The sequence below is a fragment of the Cupressus sempervirens genome, chromosome 8 (genome assembly GCF_028749045.1).
Source record: "Cupressus sempervirens isolate cs-2001-9-10 chromosome 8, ASM2874904v1, whole genome shotgun sequence".
Lineage (NCBI taxonomy): Eukaryota > Viridiplantae > Streptophyta > Pinopsida > Cupressales > Cupressaceae > Cupressus > Cupressus sempervirens.
In genome coordinates, this window is record NC_143125.1 from 554,386,985 (window position 1) to 554,401,861 (window position 14,877).

Here is a 14,877-nt window from a genome sequence, read left to right on the forward strand (position 1 = left end):
GTTCAATTGAATGCTATAGGAAACTGTTATATGGAACAGTATGTGATATTTTAAATAGTAAATTATAGTTAACAGAGGTTGAAATGAATACCATTATTTTTTGGAACTAAATGTGATCGAGATAAAAATCATATGGAAATCATATGTATGTGAATTGGAAATTATTTTTCTAATGATGTTTTTCTATCCATTATTGAACTAGAAATTTGTTTTCAATGAAAAGATGAACTAATGATATATGTTTGATAAGAATTTTAAGAATATCATATTTACTTTAATTCTATTATCTTAGTCATTTTGAAAGATTAATTTAGTTTATTACGATAGCAGGGTTCAATGGTATAGTATTAAGATTGGTAAATATCATTAAAATGATATGTTAGTTTAACTATATTATTGGAAATATCATTAAAGTGATATGTCAATTTAATTATATTTATGTGATTTTAATATTATAGTTTTGCTACTATTGTTATAGTAACCTAAGTTACTTTCGAAATTGGTAGCAGAAGATAAGTTGCAAATAGATGAAGAATGTGGTATCATGTTGTATACTAATTTTATATATGTTGCATGTACATTATTTTTTAAATTTGTTTGATGTTTATTTTTAGAATAACTGCGATGAACATATATCGGGGTGGCTAAATTTGGTAAATCCTATTCAGTTATTTAATTCAGTGAAAATGTTAAAATGAACTGGGTGGGTTATTTACATACTAAAAGATAAATTGGATTTACCTATGACTTAAACCTAAATGGTTAAGTACAGAGAATAAGGCAAACCTCTATTCTTTTATTGATGAGTATAATAGAGAATTCTGTTATGTGTTTACTATGAGCATACTATACATGGATGCAAAATCTTAGTGCCATAACAATGACACCTCAGTATATATATGATTCATTTACTAGATATTCTTAGTGCGAGTTTAATTTTGCATTGTTAAGTAGATGTAGAATTGTCACATATTAATTTTAGAATTGCACTATGTTAAGTGGTTCAATTATCTGCATTATGAATATGGGTATGTTTATTCTAACATGTATGCAGGTGGCCTATGTTTTTCAACTCAGTATGTACTGAGCCCTCTTTGTGTTGTGTTGCAATTCTATGTGCTTTTAGGTGTTTCAAGTTGATTATTAGGTAGCTAAGGATTATAGTTGAAGTTTCTTCTAGAAACAGAATTTGTTCTTGAAGAGTTCTTGTATTGGTCATAGACATCTAAGAATGATATTGTACTTCATTATTGTACTGAACTCAATATGTATTAGTATCATAATGGAAATGTATATGGATGATATCTTCTTTTATTATGAGGTTTACGGATTGAGATTGATTCAATCTTTGTACTTGTATTAAGTTTAGAAAAAAAAAGAAAAAAAAAAATTGCATTTATGTTCTTGTTCTTTGTTTCAGTTATTGCTTATGCTTAGTGTAGCATTACAAATTACTTGATCCACACAATATTTGAACAATTTATTGGTGTTGCCACATATTCAGCTTCAGTTGTTCATTGAGTAATGCAACTCTACTTCTTGCTTGTCTAGCAGATTAGTCTCTTTCCTAGAGAGAGAGAGCTCTTAAAATTATACTCTTTCTATCATCAATATTTTCTACCCAATCTATATTAGTGAATACTTTCATTTCAAACTTTTCATTCTTCTTGTAATATAAGCCATAGTTTTTTATTCCTTCCCAGTATCTCAGTATCCTTTTCACTACCATCATGTAATTCTCCTTAATACTTGGAGAAAATCTTCCAACAATATAAACTTCCAATATAGTATCAATTCTACTGTGAACAACATATTTTAGTTTCCTAGTCATTGATCTATGTAATGTCTAGTTTGCATAAGTAGAATCATCATTCTTAGATAGCTTATTTCACGTAGCCATAAGTAGACTAACTAGTCTTGAATCTTCCATTCCAAAAGTTTTCAATATATCCTTGGCATATTTGGATTACGTAATGAAGATACCTTGTTTCATTTGTTATACTTATAAACCAATAAAGAATTTGATCTCAAAAAACATGCATAATTCAAAATCTTTCTTCATTTCATGTGCAAATAATTTGCATAATGCATAGTTTCCTCCAAATATAATATCATGAACAAAGATTTTAGATAATAATATCTTGTTGTAACTACCATTTTTCAAGTATAAATTATTTTTATCATTTATTCTTGCAAATCCAATCTTGACCAAATAATTGTGTAATCTCTCATACTATCCTCTAGGCCTTGTGTCAAGTCATATAGAGCCTGGTATAGCTTACATAATATGTTCTTCTTTCTAGGGTCAAAAAATCCTTTTAACTATTCAATATAAACTTCTTCCAATATTCTAAGATTTGAAATCCATTTGGTACACTTTAAATACTTTATAAGAAGAAAAGGTAAGTGGTATTATAATTTCTTCTGATCTTGCAACTAGGGAAAATGTTTCCCCACAATCAATTCCTTCTTCTTGTGCATATCCTTTGCATACTAGTATATCCTTGGTCCTTGTGACTTGGATGTATTATAATCTTCAAGTTTTTTCTTGCATTCAACTTCATTCTTTTCTCCATATTCATCAACGTAACAATTTTCACTTTCCACAACTTTGTTAATGTTAGAGTTCAAACACTAAGCTTTTCTCTTAGTGGAATATCCTAGAAATTCTACTTCATCTCTCTTAGCATCAAGGTTTTGATTTATATCATCCTTTAGCATATAAAATTTTATTCTAAAATAAAATAAAATAATTCGCATTAGCTTCATGTCCATACCATAATTAAAAGGGTGTAACATTTGTGCCTTTATTGACTTGCACTCTTGTTGAAACATAGATTGTTGTACTTATAACTTCTCTCAAGTATTTTTGTGACATATTTTTCTCCATCATTAGTGTTCTAGTATAGTCTATCATTGATCTATTTCTCTTTTTAGGTATACCATTTTGAGGAGGGGTCCTAGGTGTTAACATATTCCTTTTGATCCCTCTATCATTTTAGAATATAATGAATTCATTACAGATGAATTCTCCACCTCTATTAGATCTCAAGAATTTCAAAGTCTTACTTATTTCCTTTGAAAATATATCCAAATATCACTCAGACAATTGGAAATAATCATGTTTTTCTTTAAGAAACATCACAATCAACATCCTAGAATAGTCATTAGCAAATAAAATGAAATATTTCTCATAATAACTTTAAACACCAATAGGTCCACAAAGGTTAGTATGAACAAGTTCCAAAATACCATTAGATGAGTATGTCTTTCTCTTGGACTAAACTTTTTTATTTTTCCCATTTGACATTGTTTATGCATAGCATTATCATCTTTCTTCATTTTCACAAACCTCTTACTCTTTTCATCTTACACATGCTTACCAAATTGTCAAAGTTCACATGACAAAACCTCTTATGATATAACCATATATCTTCATATTGTGCAAAAAAATATGTCTCATCAAATAAATCTAGATACAAAAAGTTACCTTTTGTTTGATCATCAATTCCAATTAGTTCACCAGTAGCATCAACTATATTGACCTTGTGATGGAATTAAAGCATGTATCCTAATTTTTTCAACTAAGAAACACTAAAAAAGTTATATTTAAATCCATTAACCAATTCAACATTGTCAAAATTGATCTTATCAATTAATAGTATTGATCATTTACCATTCACAAGACATGGTGCATCATTCCCAAACTCAACACAACTACCCTTGTATGGTTCAATGGTTTAAAATCTACTTTTATCACCAATCATGCAATGTGAACAACCATTATCAATTATCCATTTATTACCTTTACTCACATATGACATTTATGCACTTTTCTCATATTCATTAGAATCTTCTCTGTAGAAACATAGAAAGCTTCTTCATCATTACTTTTAGATTCATTATAATTTTCTTCTTAACAAATGTAACAATACATTTTACCTTTTTCTTTGTAGTCCTTGTTTCTTCTGTTTTCTCTATCATCTCTTTTGCCTTTGTTCTTTTTTTCCTTCTTTCATCCTTTTCTTCTCTATTAGGACATCTTATAGCAATATGACCAACTTTGTTACATGAAAAAAATATAGGAAGCTTTCCTTTGTATTTTCCTCTACCTCTCAGAATTATTTTAGCCATCGGTCCTTCGAGCTCATCAAGTTCATCGTCAAAAACATCACTATTAGTCTTCACACATTATCCTTTTCCTTTCTTAGTAATAACTAATTGTGATCTAAATTTAGATTCAATAATAGTAGGAGTAAAATTATCAAACTTTGACATTTCAAAAGTAGTAAGCCTACAAATCACACCTTCTAAAGTTAGGTTATTACTAGGAGTACATCTTAATTCTTGTATTGTAGATACACTAATATCATAACTAGGAAGTAGAGTTTTCAATACCTTGTGGATTATAGTCTCATTATCAATCTTTCCATTTTCTCCTCTTATGGCATTTACAACCTCTTTGATTCTTCCACAATACTGGACAATGTTCTCACTTTCTATTATTCTCATGTCATCAAACTTACCACTCAATCTTTCTAACCTTTCCCTCATGATATTTTTTCCTCCTCCAAAGATGGTTTATAATGTGTCCCACATTTCTTTGGCATTTTTTTAGTCTATTATGTCACCAAACTTGGCATAACTTATGGCCGATGCAATTTCTAACATAGCTTGGTTGTGCTCTTTCTTCTCTATTAGTTGTTGAGCTATTAGAGGAATATTTTTTAATCTCCACATATGCATTATCCATGAAGTGTATTGAACCATCTCTAATTCCTACCAAATGTAACCTCATCAGACTTTTCCATGTAACAAAGTTTTCCTTGTTCAACTTTGGCACCTCCTTTTTTGTACATATTTATCTTTAGCTTCAAGTTCCTTCAAACTTCTCTCAACAAGCACCTCTACACTAGTACTATTTGTTATAATTATTAGAATAACTAGGTGGGTGGGGGGGGGTGTTGGGATTGAATCAGTTATCCATGGTCAAGATGTACCAATTAAACATTAAAACACTTTGAACTACTTTAGATCTAAAAATTCATTAGCTCATCCTCTATAGAAGATTATCAATAAAATTAACTAGTAGTCCACTTTCCTAATAGTAATAAACTTGTACAATGTAAAATGTTAATAGCATCACAAATAACATCCACACAAGTTGACACTAGAATTTAATGTGGAAATCCAATTTGAGAAAAACCAATATTAACATGTCACCAATCTTCCACTCTTCTGAATTGAGATCTCTTAAGGGAAAACCATATTAAAGGTTACAAAAAACTATTAAATGTGACCTTATCAAAGGATTTAGTCACCCTGTTAGGAGTGGCCTTGCTAGAGGAATTTAGAACATTCCATTAGAATTCCACCTTGAAAAAAGGATTTGTATACAACTATTAGGAAAACCTTGATTAAAGGTTTTCAATACTAATACAAAGGTTAGAAAGTAACAATAAATTTTGATATAACTAATATAACTCACTTTGTGAATATAGACCACAGTTCAACTCACATGTTGATCCACTGACTATCCTCCATTTTCATCTCTATCTTTTATTCTCTTGGAAACCATTCAAGTGATGACCCTTCATCTCTTTACAACTCTTTTCAGCCTCCTACTCAAATTTTCCAATCAATGGCATCGAAAACTACTACAACTACTTCAAGGTAGCCCTTGTACCTTATTAAATAGGTAATTATGATCTTTCTTTGCTTAATCACTATTGTGGGTCTTAGACTTAAGTCAAATTCATCAAATCCTTCCATCATTTAGTCTCCTCTTTTATCTTCTAGAAACTTATACAATCTTCTTGAATCCTTACATATAAATTCACAAACATAGTTTCCCTTGATTTAAATGTTCCATGTCATCCATCCTTTTCTTCCACATGTTTTATATATTCTAAGAAATCAACTGTGTTGGCTAGAAATCATAATTTTCTCATTAAGTGTTAAATGGTGTCCCTTGACCAACACTGTGTTCTAGCATTTGGTCATCAGTAGGTTACTTGGTGACTACTAACATTTCTATTGTGAATATATACTAGTGCTTAGTCAATAATGACGCTTAGATGACACTACTTTTGCTCAACTCATACTGGTGCTCCATCGACACTAGCATCACTGAACATATAATTCAAGTTCCTTAATCTTCTACTCTTTTTCTTGGTCAACCCTATGAATTTAGTCATTCTTTGATCACTTCCTGAAGGCTTTAGGAAAAAGTCCTCTTCACTTGTAGCATGATTTAAAGAATCACTTTATCCTCATAAAGTCTAACTAATAAAGTTCTCATTGTAGTTTCCTCGAATAACTTAGTCATTCCTCTAGGTGTAATTATTATGACCAACTTCTCAAATCTTCTTCATCAATCATCTAGATATGACACTCAAATCAAATGGAAAACTATATTACCAATAAGGCTTTACATATATGACAACATAACAATTGTTTCAATTGTAGATTCCAATAGAGTTATGGTTTGAAAGATCATCAAGTGTAAGCTATTTCAAAGTTTTTGAAAGTAGATGTTACATTAAAATACATACTTACTTAGGAAAGTTTGATTCAAAGGAGATGAAGGAATTTTCCTAGGTTATTATACTAAGAGAAAACCCTACAAGTACTTTTACAAAATAAAATACAAGATGATAGAAAATATTCAATGTGAATATTGATGAGTTCTTTGAATACAATGGCAAGTCTAGCATCATTGTACCAGAAAACTATAAAGGATTTATCTACATTTATCCTACTAAACAAATTGATAAAGAACAACCATTGGTAGAATATAAAAATAAATAGGAACTAATTCAAATAATTAAGGAAGCTCCAAGAGACATGTGTTACCAAGGTATCTCAAAATTAATCATTCTCTAGATCAAATTATTGGTGATAAAATTGATGGTGTATCAACTACAGGAAAATTAGGGGAAATTACATAGTGATTATCTTAGTTTGAACTAAAAACAATAAAATATGCCTCAAAATAATAATAATGGATAAAATTCATGAAGGAATCTTTTGACTAGATTAATAACAAGAAAACATGGCCTCTAGTGCTTCAACATTACAATTTTGTCATTGAATCATCAACTCATTACATAATATTTGTCACAATAGATTGGCTTTGTTATTTATCATTTAATATTTCCTTTTGATCCTCCAAAATTGAAGTTCCTATTTTAATTACCCATGGTCTTATCCTTAGGGTTGCATTTGTAATATTTTTCAAATGCCAAAAATCTTGCATTATATTATCATTTCCAAAATAAAAAGTTTATAATATTAAATTTACATACAAATTATATTTTCATATCCTAATTTTGTATTCATTTTGAATCCAAAAACTAAAAATTACATCTTTTATTTTCATTATTAATGATCTTATTACATTTTAAGTTTCAGATCATTTCAAAATCCTAAAATCCTAAAAATTTAAGTTACTTTTTTATATTTATATCCCTTCACATTTAGGTCATTTAGACATCATGTTGATTGTAAAAAGGGATGAAATACAAGCATCTAATAAAACCATTCAATGTAAGATCTAAAAATGTTTTGATCATAAGCAAGGTATACCTTTTCAAACAAAATTTTTTGACCCAAACATGACAAATTTAAAACCAAGAAAATCACAATAACAAATCAAATAACCAGTAACATTAGTCCCATACATACATGAACCAAAAGTTGATAGATAAAATGGATAAATAAGTACTAATTGTGGAGGTAAAGTTGAAAATAGTAAAATTGAATAATAAAAATCTTTGTACTTTCAAACAAAATTTTTAGTAAAATAAATATATACAATATCTTATTGTAAAATTGCATAATACTAAAACTTGTTGCAAAACTAAATAAGGGAAACCCAAATTTAAACCAATTGAAATCCAATCATATTCAAGAAATGTTTTTCCAATAAAGGCCCAAATCACAATGAATTCAATCAAATTCCAAATAAATCTTCACTCAATCAACTATAATGCAACCATGGCACAAATGTGTCATTCAATCAAGTTTCAAATGAATTCTTTTAACCAAGAGCGTGGAATGCTTCAAATGGGACCACCACCTAATTATGAACCAATCTTTATCCCAAGTAAATTAGATTTCTATAAATAAATAAATAAAATCTAGACCAACCAATTTTCTATGGAAATAGCTTCCCTTCATATTACCAAATTATCTAAGGGTAATGGGTTTTGTAAGCTTTGGTTGGAGGATGATTCTATTAATATAGTTAAGTGCCTTAATGGGTGCTCTAGTCCTTCATGGACTATTGAAAATATTATAAGGGAAACTATGTATATCGTTAAGTCTATGAAAATATTTTATATAACACATTTACGTGGGTAATTGAATATGGTAGTTAAATCAATTGCTAATATGGCAGTAACTAGGTGTGCTCAAAAGATGACATGGAAGGGTGATACAAATATGTGCAAGGTTATCATGTCAACCATTGATTATGACATTATTAATGAGAATGAAGAAAAAATTAGTCATGAGAATGGAGGTACATAAGAGTGATATATTTTTTGATTATGAGACATCAGAAAGGAGTGTAATGATGAGATATGTAATTATTTCTCCTTTTTCTCCCATGCTTTCTAGTATTTTTGAGAGTCATAGTGTTTATTTGCATATATAAGTCTCTATTTTTTTGTGAAAGTATCACTTTTATGGCTCTTTGGTGAGTAAGGATCAAAACAATAAAATGGGAAAACAATGAAGGAGATGCAAACCCTAAAACTATGAAAATATATAGGCAATGCACTAAGGATATAAGAAATAGGAAATACTAAGAGGTGGTCAATTACTCTTTCGCAAGTTTTTTCCCAACTATGGATATATTTAACAAGCTTAAAGCATGCGCATGTTAATAAACTAAAAAGTAAACATAGTGATAATAAAATGCAACTCAATTTACCAATATTTTTTAACCAAGGAAACCTTGGTCAAGGGGTGATCCTAGTATGGATGGTGCCCACAAAATAATCCACTAAAATTAAAAGTATCTCGTGAAAGATAATGATCTTGTTATGAGTCTATTACAATTTTATAGTGTCTCTATCCTTATTAGAGGACTTCGTCTTATTAGAAGCCCCAAATCTATTAGTACTTGATATTAAAATTATTAAAGTATATAGATGAGCTTCTTCCCAAACCTGCAATGACAATGTTATATTATGTATAGAAAAGGTATAGATATAAAAACCTCTTGACAATGCTAATAACTAATAATTCAATTTTACCTTTCAAAGCTCTTTGTTCACATCTTCACATATATTGTTCTTTCTCTTCTCTAACATCATGTTCACATTAAATAGAAAGTTTATTTCAATGTCCAAATACATCACACCACACTAAATATTTTAATCTTTCTTTTATACACTTGTATTGTGTCATGTTTGCTTCATATCTACACGTGTCTCAAAACAAAAATAATTGACTAATTTTAAGTTATTTTTAACATATAGGATATCATCTCTAATTAGTTAAGTAATTATTTTGGTAAATCATACTAATTCCTTAGCACAAATTAACATTTCATTGCCTCTGATTTGTTCTCCCTATACATGACCACAACTGATAAAACATTAATAGCTCTATCTGTACACCTCATAATTATAGGTATTCAAACATATAAGATCACCATACCTTTACCTATCATCCTTGAAGTGTATATGTGAAAATTTTCTCTATGTGAACTTTATAAACCACAAATGTGACTCTACTGATAGTTATTATTTATGATGCTTAGACAATTTTCTATGCCTTCAAACCAAAACTTTATCTTCATAACTTTTTGACTGAATATAAATGATAGGTCACCATAAATGGAAACTTAATGTATTTCTATATTCACCTCTTATCCAAATTGCTAACAATCTCTTCATTTGGCATTGATGGAAATATATGGAAAATCTAGCTAAGTTGCAAAATAACAAAATTGTAATTTTATTCACATGACCATACAAATCTTTAAAAATGGGGATCATTTCTATTATATACCATATTTTACCTCATACATACTCCAAATTAGTCTATACTCTTCCTCACACTTACAATTTTCCATACAAGACACTCATCCTTTGACATCAATGACAAAGGTAACTTAAACAGTATATACAAGTTAAAATTTGATTTTACCTCTATTATTTTATGCAAGTATTCATTTGGTAATAATTAAATGTAATAAGAAAATAACTTCTTGATGTCAAATCTATTGGTACATGCATCTTTCATTGAATTTGACACACTAATAACTACACATAAGCCATAAGATGTTAACTATGTGGTTTCAAAGTTTGTAAAGTGCTCAAAAGATATCTTGACCTTGAAACAATCATCAAGCTACTTTGACATTGGGACTATATTAAGGGATAAATATTCTCTTATAGAGATAATCTTTGTAGTATCTATTGGGACTCAAAATTGTAGCCCCAATTTTGAGTACCATTGAGAAAATTAAGCCTTATAAGTGCTTTTTAATGCATATGTACTTGGCTATATTTTTGAAGCCCATGAGGTGTTCAATGTTTCTAAAACCTTGAATTCAATGCATCTATGTGTTCCATGATGATTAATTGACATTCCAAGCCATTTTTTGAAGTCCTGTTTTGAGCATTTGTCAATTGTGGATTTTTGCTCAAGTGTCAAACAACAACAGGAGGCCATGTTTGCAATTGAATATCTCACACCTAGTAATGTTTCATGACACACCACTTTAGGAGTGTTTAGTATCCATACCTAAGAGCCTATGTTTTAGATTTTGATTTATTTTGAATCTATTTGACTAGGATTTGAATCCCCCAAATTTGGTTTTTTATCAATGTCATGCAGATGTAAACTATTCATAATTCTGGGAAGCCTTGTTTGACAAGTTATAACTTTTGACCAGTTGACCCAAATGAAAAAATTCCTATTGCATTGCATTTATATTTTAGAAAATTGTGATGTTTCAAGTTTGATATTATGACAAATCCATTTGATATGTTTTTGAATGTAATTCCAAATGCAAATTGTAACTTTTTACTGGTGTTAGCATATACAAATTTATTGTTACCCCTGTTCATGATGTCATAACTTGAATTCCATGATAGGTGAGATTTAATGTATTGTACCACTATTTTTTCCTCTAAAAATTTCAAGTGTGCTAATTATAAAGTCTTAACAAATTTGTCTGCACACTTTCCCAAATCCATTCCGTTTGTAAAAAAAATTTTCTATAGTGTTCCCAGTTTGCAAATCTAACTAGCCGAATATGACTGCTTTCCATTTATGCCTAGTTATTCATCATGAGCTCAAATAATAGATTCATTATCTGCTCATGATAGTGAACCAATGCTCTAGTTTTCATGCTACCAAATGTCTATTTACCTAGTTTTCAAGGCCAAATCTCAACACAATTTATTGTTTTCTAACATGTTTTCTTGCAAGTAGTTCTAAGAGGTCAACTTTGATGGTCAATATCTTTTGACCCTAAATTTTTCATGAGATGAGATTCAACATAATACAATTATGTAGAATAGAGAATCAATATGTCTTATTTCAGAGCCTATTTAGATGTTCAGGTTAGTTTTTAAAGCTAGCCAACAGGCCTTGTTAGTAGATAGTCAAAGTTTGCAAATAAGTGGTAAAATGAGTTTCAATGATGTTCCAACAATTTATTTTCAATTGAATTAGTGTTGTATGGTGAGTGAATTAAATTTTCAATTCAGTTATTTGGAAATAATTTATTTTTTAGTCGGACCCACTTTGGGGGGTCAGACTAATCTACATCAGATTGCTAGGAGGTTATGGATTCAGATTATCCAAGTGACATTATAATGTTTCTTAATCATTTAAGAGCATTGGGTTTGGGAATTGAGGCATTACTTCTACCATTCTTGATTAATTGGGAGCCTTAATTAAATGAGGACTTTGTAATTTGACTCTATAGTTGAATTTGTCAATGGATCATCATGTATGCAAGGTTGATCTTATTGACCATGCTAACTATCTTGAAGAAGTTTTAAACATATAACTAAAATGATGATTAAAATTGTACTTGTTGTGTGGATATGTTTGCTAGGTGCTTCTAGATGGGAAAAAGAGAAGAGACACGTGGTACTGCTCGTGTGCAATAGGCTGAATCCTCTAGAAAGAAATAATTTTCTAATATCCCATGAAATATTGAAGTCTAGGCCACTAATATCCAAATCAATCAAGCTAGCCCCTTTCGTAGTGCCCCCACCATTAGAAAAAATAAATCATCATTACTGAGAGCCAACTCCATAGAAGTTTCATCATCAGATCAAAAAATGTTCAGTAGGAGATACCCATCCCCATAACCTCAGTCTGCTATTTTAGACTCATTTATGCATGCCAAGTCAAAGAGCAAGAGATTTTTATGTCCTCAAAGAAAACCATTAGAAAATATCTGGAATAATACTTTAGCACTAGCTAGACAAAATGAAAGAGGCCACAAGCCAAAGGGTGCATCCATCCAAACTTCTTCCTCTGCTTCACCTAGTTCTCCTAGACTCAACTTCTTTTCACCAACAAAAAGCCCATACTTTAACACTAAAGTTTTCCAACATAGAAATGCATGGTCTACATATGTGGAGCAATTAGGAGATTCTATGATAGCAATAGAATTAGCTCAAGAAAGGATGGTGGACTTATCCAAGTTATTTCTAGACTAGAAGTTTGCTTGTGGGGCTCATAGTAGACTTTATCATGGATTTTACAATGATAAACCTATCATAGTGAAGTTCATTAGGTAGTTAGATGGTGATGAAAATAAAATTTTTGCAAGTTTATTAGAGAAACAATTCAATGGAAACGTTAATATCTTGGGTTGTCTTCATCACAAAAATGTTGTCCTATTAGTGGTAGCCTGTATAAATCCTTTGGTTTTTAGTTTCATTACAAAATACCTATCAGGAGGTTCTTTGAGATCCTTTTTGAATAAAAGAGACCCTGGATTAGTAAACTTGAAACAATTTGTATCCATGGCTCTGCAAATTGCATGAGGTATGGAATATTTGCACTTGCAAGGGGTGATCCATCGAGACTTGAAGTCAAAAAACCTATTATTTACAAAAGATATGTGTTTGAAAATAGTGGAATTTGGTGTTGATGGAGGAGAAAATTGGTGATTAAATTGGAATAAAGTGCCTCCCTTTGACTAGCAAGCTTGTGCTTAGCATTTTAAAGAAAAAATAGTAAAAACCAAATATCCCACATTCACAAGTTGGGAAGCTTTTTACATGTTTAAATACAAGAATAATCAAAGCTCAAGTGTCTTAGAAGACACATGGATTTTGAAGCTTGGCCCATGCATGGGGACCCCATGACTAGCCTAGATAGTTGGAGGTGACCAGATAGAAATTTTGAATGAATACACATGAAAATTTGACGATGTCAACATTGTTGGAGCCCAAAAAAAGTGAAAAGTTACTGGAAATGGAGTTCCAAAAAACTTGAAATGTTTGTCAAAAAAGTAAGCATTTCTGGTGGTCATTATCTTGCCACTAGAAAATGGTGATATTTTCTAGCATGCGACATGGTGACCTACCAAAAAATCTCAAAATCTGGCCCAAAAAACCTGAGGCCCTGTAGCAGTGACATGGTGAAGTGACTCAACTGAGGTGGCTACCTAAGAACCAATGCAAATGTGACATGTGGCACATTGTGGATGAAAGGGTAGTAGTGTTGGGCTAATGAGATGATGCCTGAGCCAATCACATGTCAACATGTGGTGGGGATGGTTGAAAAAAGTTTGACCTAACTATAAAAATGAGAAAAAAGTCAAAGTCCCAAAATTAATTGTTTATAGACCTTCGTGCAGACCTTCAAAATCAAATTTGAAAATTTGATTTAAAATTATAATTTTCCTATGGTTCTAACTATAGGATTTGTTAAATTTTTCAATTTGTTATTCTAATGACTCTATCATGAATGGGAGCGCAATCTTCAAAGATGCATAATAGGGGAATTTTTATCTAAAATGGTTTTTCCAATATACCATCAACACTGGGACAATCTAAAATTTCCATTTCTTAAGTGATTTTTTACACAAGTGTTCACCAGTTCATGCTATAAGCCAATTTGTGATTCCCAAGGCATTATTAGTAGAACGGGAAAAATTCATCATTGACCATCAAAATTGGTTAAAGGGAAGATTTGAAGACTTGTTGAAGCTAGAATGTGGAAAAAACAACTTTGAAAGATTGTATTGCATTTTGGAGGCCTTTTAACTAATTTTGGCTTTGCCTTGTTTTTTTTTTTGTTTTTTTTTTTTTTAGACTGCAGGAATCGGTGCAACACGGCCCCCCTATAAACTGCAGTGCACCTGGTAAACTTTTTAACATGATCGGTACCGCTGGTGCGACATGCCCACTAGTACCACAAGGATGGAGGAGACTAGAACCCGTGACCAACCCCCTACAACAGGGAAGATTTAGCAAACCGAGCTAGGGCCCCCGCCCTTAAAGGGTTTGTGGTAAACCTAGTGTGACTCGAACCGGAGTTGATGCGTAGCACCAGGATCATTAGCCTAACACTATGACTCACGACTCGCCTTCACACCAACTTGGCTACTCACTCACCCTTCAAAAGGGTTTGTGGTAAACCTAGTGTGACTCAAACCAAAGTTGATGTGTAGCACTGGGATCATTAGCCTAACACTATGCCTCACGACTCGCCTTCACACCAACTCGGCTACTCACTCACCCTTAAAAGGGTTTGTGGTAAACCTAGTGTGACTCGAACCGGAGTTGATGCGTAGCACTGGGATCATTAGCCTAACACTATGCCTCATGACTCGCCTTCACACCAACTCGGCTACTCACTCACCCTTAAAAGGGTTTGTGGTAAACC

At 31.1% G+C, this 14,877-nt stretch overlaps 1 pseudogene; it reads left to right on the forward strand.

Annotated features, from left to right (window-relative positions):
* The first annotated feature begins 12,042 nt into the window (after positions 1-12,042).
* Positions 12,043-13,154, forward strand: LOC149543629 (serine/threonine/tyrosine-protein kinase HT1-like; annotated as a pseudogene).
* The last annotated feature ends 1,723 nt before the right edge of the window (positions 13,155-14,877 follow it).